This window comes from Cynocephalus volans, chromosome 1 (genome assembly GCF_027409185.1).
Source record: "Cynocephalus volans isolate mCynVol1 chromosome 1, mCynVol1.pri, whole genome shotgun sequence".
Classification (NCBI taxonomy): domain Eukaryota; kingdom Metazoa; phylum Chordata; class Mammalia; order Dermoptera; family Cynocephalidae; genus Cynocephalus; species Cynocephalus volans.
The window spans coordinates 110,181,962-110,190,233 of NC_084460.1; the positions used below are offsets into that span (position 1 = coordinate 110,181,962).

At 42.0% G+C, this 8,272-nt stretch overlaps 1 pseudogene; it reads left to right on the forward strand.

The window, feature by feature from the left end:
- Window positions 1-2,338: 2,338 nt before the first annotated feature.
- LOC134384649 (G protein pathway suppressor 2-like) lies at window positions 2,339-7,542 on the forward strand (annotated as a pseudogene).
- Window positions 7,543-8,272: the final 730 nt, after the last annotated feature.

Genomic DNA, 8,272 nt, shown 5'->3' on the forward strand with positions numbered 1-8,272 from the left:
ATATGTCCTTTATTGTTTTTAAAGTATTGTTTTGGCAATAAAAAAGTAAGATTAGAAAAAATGCAAGTAGAACTGCAATTTTTAAACAATTTCAAAATTCTCCTCAATTTAAAACAGTAATTTGTTAAAAGTGCCTTAATGTAAATCATCACCATTTCAGTAGGTAGATGAAGGCATATAAGGTCAAGGGATAAAAATGACCATATAGGCCAAGGGAACATCAGTGTGACTTATTTAATATGAAGAGCAGGGGGTAATATAATGTCTGAAAGAAGTTAAGACAGTATGTTAACATTACAAATTACTGAAGGAAACATATCTCTTACTCTTTGTAGTCCTTCTATGTATTCTTATTCATTCAAAAACATTTATTGGGTGCTTACATGTAAGGAATTACTGCCAGCAATCAAAGAATCTTTTCCTCATCAGTTTGTTTGACCTAAGAGTAAAAGAGGCAAAAAATTATTTTCCTATTTGTAGATCAAAATGCACAATTTCTTAGAAGCTTTTCCAGATCAACCGTACTCTATTCTAATCACTTGTTTACTGTCTTCTCTCAGTTCTTATTTTGTACAATATCCAACAAAATTGATGATTGTGGTAGGCATAATAATGCACACCCCTGCCCCCCCACCAGCAAAAATGTTCATGTCCTAATCCCCACAACCTGTGAAAATGTTATTTTACACAGCAAAAGGAATTTTGCAAATGTGGTTAAAAGTCTTGAGATTAAGAGATTATCCTGGCAGGCCCAGGGTAATCACAAGGTCTTTATAAGAGGGAGGCAGGAGGGTCAGAGACAAAGATATGACAATGACAGAAGCAGAGTGATGTGGCCATGAGCCAAGGAATGTGGGAAGCCTCTAGAAGCTGGAAAAGGCAAGGAAAGGATTCTCCCCTACAGCCCCAGAAGGAAAACAGCTCTGATGACCACTTGTTTTCAGTCCAATGAGACCCATTTCAGATTTTTAATCTCCAGAACTGTAAGAAAATAAATCAGAGTTGTTTTAAGTCACTAAGTCAGTTGTAATTAATTTCAGCAGATATAGGAAACTAATACAAGCATCAAGGCATTGGGCTTTGTATTAGTCTGTTTCTGTTGCTTATAACAAAATACCTGGAACTGTGTGATTTATAAGAAAACAAAATTTATTGCTTACAGTTTCAGAGGCTAGGAAATCCACCGAGCAGGGAACACATCTGATGAGTCTTCTTTGGTGGTGGCTTTCCAGCAGCACAGGGGTCTCACATGGCCATAATGGCAGAGCAGAGAGAAAAACTCATGTGCTTTCCTTTTAAAGCCCTCAGAACCACACCCATGGCCACCGTTATTAATCCATTCAGTAGACTTTGTCCTCAGAATCCAATCACCTCTTCAAGGCTCCACCTTTCAATTACCATAATAGGATTTCCCACTCTCTTAATAGTTACAGTGGGCATTAAGCTTCTAATATATGAACTTTGGGGGACACAATTCAATCAATCCACAGCATTCCACCCCTGGCCCCAAAAGTTCATGTTCTTCTCACAGGTAAATACATTCGCCAAAGTCTTAACTTGTTTCATCTCAAAAATCCAAAGTTCAAAGTCCCATTTGTGAGATAAAAACAAGTTATCTACTTCCAAGATACAATGGTGGGACAAACATAGGGTACACTCAATTGATTAAAACACAGCCTTGTTATACCAAGATCACAGGTTTGGATCCCTGAACTGGCCAGCCACCAACCAACCAACCAACTGACCAACCGACCAACAAACAAAAAACATAGGGTACATATTCCCATTCAAAAAGAGAGAAATAGGCCAAAAGAAAAGGGTAATGGGTCCTTTAAAAGGCTGAAACCCAGCAGGACAGGCATTAAATCTTACAGCTAGTGACTCGTGTACCTTGACTCCATGTTTGACATCCTCTACACACTGGTGTGGGGGTTGGGTCCCCAAGTCCTCGGGCAGCTCCACTTCTATGGTTTTCCTGACCTAAGGTGATGCTTTAGCTCTTGCAGGCTGGAATTGCATGCTGGTAGTGTCACTAGGCACACTCAGTTCCTGGCTGAGGCTTTCCCAAGTTGATACCAAACTAATGCATTTGGCTGCCTGCCCCCAGACTACAGCAAATCACTCAAAAGTCAAATGTTGGTGAAAATGGAAGTCAGTTTTTATTCAGGAATATCGATGACCTGAGGAGAGATGTTAGGCTAACCCATCTCCCCAGTAAACCTGGAAGAGAATGGACAGGCTAAAACCATCTCAAGGACTCAGGTTTACTGAGGATTTTTTTAAAGAGGGGGATGAAGGAATGGAAAGTGGGAAAATGAAAAGCAGGACTGAGGGGCACATGAGCTATGAGCGGTCCATGTCCATGACTCAGATACAAGGTCTTGCCAAGGCCTTATCTGGTTTCTGCTCTTGTCCTTATCTCAGGATCTGGGTAGTATGTGCGAGTCTGTAGCTTCAGTCTGGCTAGAAAACAACTTTACATTCATGTAGATGTCATCTTGCCCTATAATCAAAGTCCAAAATATCAAATAATCATGAGAAAAGGTAAAAGGCATGCCAAGAAAAAAATTGTCCTTTTAGAGCTCATATGCTTTTAGGTCCCATTGTGGCTTCAGTCCTGCTCACTCAAACAGTAGCTCCTCAATTCTGGGGTCCATGATGGTCCTGCTCCCATGGCTCCACTAGGCATGGCACTGATGAGGTTTATCTGCTGCAACTCCAATGCCATGTTTCCACTTGGCATTGCTCTAGTGAAGGCTCTATGTGGTGACTCTTCCCCTGTGACACATCTCTTCCTGGGTCCCCAGGCTTTTCTACATATCTATTGAAATTGGAATGGAGGCTGTCAAGCCTCCACAGCTCTAGCATTCTGTGAGCCTGCAGACCTAACACCATGTGGAGACCACCAAGTCTTCTGGCTTGTATTTTCCAAAGCCATACCTGGGGCCAATTTAGCCACAGCTGGCACAGCCAAAGCAGCTGGAGTGCTGGTGCTGGAAGCAGGTGGCCCTGAGCAGTGAGCCTGTGGAGGGTGCCACATGACTGTTCCCTGAGACCATTCTGTGCCCCTAGGCCTTTTGGCCGGTAATGGAAGGTTTGGCCCCAAAGGTTTCCACAATGCCTTCAGGGCCTTTTCCCCCTTCTCTTGATAATCCCTTTCTAGCACCATTGCACTTTTCTCTTGAAAATGCTCTCTGCTTCTCTACCACATGGCCAGGCTGCAAATTTTCTAAATCTTTGTGCTCTGCTTCCCTTTTAAATTCTGGCTGCCTTTGATGCCATAACTCAGTATAGGCTGTTGCAAGTAGCCATGCAGCTTCCTTAATGCTTTGCTGCTTAGAAATTTCTTCTGCCAAATATCTTCATTCAGCATCCTTAAATTCCACATTCCATCAAACTTCTGGGCATAAACAGAATGCAGCCGAGTTCCTTGCTGGTTCATAGCAACAGTGATCTTTGCCCCAGTTTCCAGTAAGTCTCTTCTCATTTACATCTGAGATCATCTCAGAATGGCCTTTACTGTCCATATTTCTATTGGCATTCTGCTCACCACCATTTAACCAGTCTCGAAGAAGGTCCAAACTTTCTCTGGTTTTCATATCTTCTAAACTCCCACCAGCAGCTAAGCTTTTCCTAGCCTGCTTCTTCAAAATCTTCCAGCCTCTCCTCAACTCCCAGTTCCAAAGCTGCTTCTACACTTTCAAGTATTTTTTATAAGCAGCACCAAACTTTTCTGGTATCAATTTTCTGTTTTACTCTGCTTCTGTTATTTATAACAAAATACTTGGAACTGGGTGATTTATAAGAAAACAAAATTTATTGCTTACAGTTTTGGAGGCTGGGAAGTCTACAACGTGGGGGACACATCTGGAAAGAGTCTTCTTTGGTGGTAGCTTTCCAACAATGCAGGAGTCTCACATGGCAGAAAATGGTGGAGCAGAGAGAGACTCTCACATGCTCTCCTTTTAAAGCCCTCAGAACTACACCCTTGGCCACCATTATTAATCCATTCACTAGGCATGGTCCTCAAAATCTAATCACCTCTTCTAGACCCCACCTTTCAATTACTGTAGTAGGATTCACCACCCTCTTAACAGTTACAGTGGGCATTAAGTTTCTAATACGAACTTTGGGGGACACAATTCAATCAGTCCACAGCAGTCTTCATGTTGTGAGAGATACAAAGATGAATAAAACATAATCCTTCCTCTCAAGATGTGTATAATTCAGTAGAAGAGATGAAACACAAATATTTAACTACAAACTAAGACATAATGAATATCACAAAAGCAGTACAACAGAGTGGCTAGGGAAGTCCAAAGGAAAGAAATCACTTTATTTCTAGGGTAATTAGGAAGGCCATAGTGGATAAAGAGGTTTTTGAGCTGATCTTAAGAAGAAAGTAAGTTTTAATAGATAAAAGGAATTGGGGCAGGGGTCCAGGGTTTGATCCCTGCACCAGCCAGTTGCCCCCCACCTCCAAAATAAAAAGGTAGGAAAAGTAATGGGGGAAGCGGAACACTTTTACAGATTGAATCACATGATAAATATTAGTCATTGATAAAGAAATACTCTTGTAATAAGAAATAATCACACTGCAACATATCTTTTATACTAAGCAAGATATGTTTACATTTGTCTGAACCTGAAGAATGACATCCATAGTAATTATTATTTTACTTGTTTATTTGTTTGTTTTTTGCTTTTTCTTGCTTTCTTTGTTTTTTGCTTGTTTCTTTTTTCTTAACACTGTGAATGTTTTCTTGATTTTTTGGTGGCTCACTGGTACATAGATCCAAACCCGGCATTATAAGGCTGTGCTCTAGCCAGTTGAGCTAACCTTCCAGGCTTTAAAAATTATAAATGTAACATACGCTCATGGCACAAAAAATATAAACTGAATAGTAGTGTATCAAGTATAAAAAGTAAGTTTTCCTCCCTCTCTCCCATCTGTACTACCTCTAGAGAAAATCACTGTTTCCTTCTAGAAATGTTTTATTGAAATAATTATGTACAATACACGGTTTTCTGGATAAACCTATGTGTGTATCTATCCATTTTTTTAAAAAAACAGGATCTTACTAATATAATGGTCTTCGAGGAAGTTTTTTTATTTACAATATATCTTAAACATCTTTCCGAATTGATACACAGCGATCTAGTGACCTCATTGTTGTTGTTGTTTTTCATTCACATCATTTTATTGTATTGGGATCCAACCCCAGATGCCATGTTACCTTTAGCAATCATTCTCTCTTTACTTTTTAATTAAATTATTTATTTTGAGATGATTGTAGATTCACATGCAGTTGTAAGAAATAATACAGAGAGATCCCATGTACTCTTTACCTGGTTTCCAACAGTGGTAACATCTTGAAACTACAGTACGATATCACAACTAGGATACAGTCAAGACTGAGTATTTCCATTATCCACAATGATCCTTCCTGTTGCCCTTTTATAGTCACACTCACTTCTCTTCTGCCCCCATCCCCTCCTCTTTTTTTCTGGCAGCTGGCCAGTTTGGGGAAGTTGTTTGTTTGGTTGGTTTTTGGCGGCTGGTGGGCAAAGGGATCTGAACGCTTGAACTTGGTGTTATCAGCACCATGCTCTCCCAAGTGAGCTAACAGGCCAGCCCCCAACCCCCTCCTTAACCCCATCAACCATTGTTTTCCATTTCTATAATTTTGTCTTTTCAAGAATGTTACATAAATGGAATCATGCAATATGTAGCCTTTTGGGATTGGCTTTATTCACTCAGCATGATAGCCTGGATATTCATCCAGGTTTTTGTGTGTTGATAAATAGATCCTTCTTTTTTATTACTGAGTAATATTCCATGGTATGGATGTAGCAGCTTAGCCATTCATCAGTTGAAAGACATCTTGGTTGTTTTCTGTTTTGGGCTATTATAAATAAAGCTGGTATGAACATTCATGTACAAGTCTTTATGGGAACATGAGTATTCATTTCTCTTGGCTAAATGCTCAGAAGTGAAATGGCTGGATGTTATCATATAGTGGATAGTTTAGTTTATTAAGAAACTGCCAAGCTGTTTTACAGAGTGGCTGTACCATTTTACATTCCCACCAGCAATGTGGTGGGAGAGATCCAGTTTCTCTTCATCCTTGTCAGAATTTGGTGTTGTCACTATTTTTTATTTTAGCCATCCTAATATCTCATTGTGATTTTTCTTTGCATTTCTCAAACGTCTAATAACGTTGAAAATCTTTTCACCTAACCAGCAAATGCCAATTTCTACATGTGCTTGGGTGAAATGTCTTTTCATGTCTTTTGCTCATGTTGTATTAGGACTGTTCTTTTTTTTTTTTTTTTTTTTTTTTACTCTTGAGTTTATGAGTTTTGTTTTGATGGGAGTTTTTATATACTCTAGATGCTAGTACCTTGTCAGATATTTGGTTTGCAAGTATTTTCTCCCACTCTGTAGATTGTCTTTTCATCCTTATTTTAACAGGGCCTTTCGAAAGCTCAGGTTCTTCTGCGCACGCGGTGGATTCCCGGCTGGACTGGCGGTGGGTGCCTGGAAGCTGGGCTTCTGCCTGGGCCGGGCGTGGTCCTCCCTGAGCACCCGCTCCGCGGATGCCCCGCCAAAGATCTGGCAGGCAGCGTGCACCGGTGGCTCCATGCCAGCGCTCCCTGGGCGCCCGCAGCTTTGCACCGCCGTGGCCCCGGCGCTGCACCGCACAGCACGGTGCAGCGGCAGAGCAGGCGGCGGGAGAAACAGGAGATGCAAGAGAGAATATCACCAGAGGAGACCAGGGAGCAAATTCTGAAGCTGTAGGAGAAGCTTTGGGGCCGACAGAAAGAGAAGCACCGGCTTTTCTGCAGCTCAGGAAAGTTTCCGCGAGAAAGAAAAACAGGCGAAAGGAGCAAAGGGACTTGACCACTCACACCAGCTGGGTACCAGCAGAACCTGACTCACCTCCTTCTCACCGGAACTCACCTCCTTTGCATGCGGAGCGCTGGGCGGCATAACCGCCGGACTGACAGACCCACACAGAAGTGCTTTCAACCCACTCCGTGGCTCAGCAGCTGTTTTTGCAGGGACCCTAGAGCATAATAAGCAAGTCCCAGGCAGCCCGGGTGATGCCACTGGGGCTGCTTAGCCCCCCCATCTCATCCTCATCGTGGGCCCACATAACCAGCCTGTACTCCTAATCAGCAGTTCAGAGCTGGTCAGCGTTTCCCGAAGTGCCGTTCTGATCTCAGCCACAGCCGCAGCCTTATTAAGGCCTGCCCTGCCGCTTGCAGCCTACCCAAAAAGGGTTCCTCCAGCGCGGTGCTGCTCTGTCTTGGAAAAAGCAGACAGACCATGCTAACCAGCAAACTGATTCTCTGGTTCATCTTCCCTGTACCCCACCTCCCCCAGGCTCTGCACGGGGGCCCCTGGACTCCTTGCCTACCCCCAGCATACCCTGCAGGTGCAACCAGCAGGAAAGGCTGGGCTTTGCAGCTACCAGCCAACCTGGTCCTCAGCCCCGCTTCATCCCCCACAGCCAGAACTTGAGACTCTACAAGTGACCATCAGATACCTTCAGTCTCTTCTCCCTCTCCCCACAACCCATGGATGTGCGCCCCTCTGTGTGTCCCAGTTCCAGGCCAATGAAATCTACCTACCAATGGGGGGAGGGGGGGGGTTTAATTTTGAGGATGAGTCCAATGCATCAATTTTTCCTTTCAATTGTCACAGTTCTGTTTATAATTTGTCGTTGAAGCTTTTTTTCTTTTCTTTTCTTTTTTTTTTTGCCATGGCTCCTTTACAGTCTCAATCAGACGACCTTAACATTTCTGTTATCTCAGAGTTGGCATTTATTGCCTTTTTCATTCAGTTTGAGATCTTCATGATTCTCAGCATAAGTGATTTTCTATTGAAACCTGAACACTTCTGTATTGTTTTGACTCAAGATATTTTTTTCCTCAGCATATTGATTTTTTTAATCAGTAGACTATCACCTTAGGTGGGAGAACTTCATTCTAATAGATTGATTTATTTGACTAGGAAATATTTTTAAAAAATTTTTTTATTATAGTAAAATATACATAGCATGAAATTTACCATTTTAAGCCTGGCCTGTTAGCTCAGTCAGTTAGAGTGCAGTGTTATAACACCAAGGTCAAGGGTTTGGATCCCCATACCAGTCAGCCGCCACACACACAAAAAAAATTTACTATTTTAACAATTTTTAAGTGTACGCTTCAGTGACATTAAGTATATTCACAATGTTGTGCAACCATGACCACTTCCCTCTCC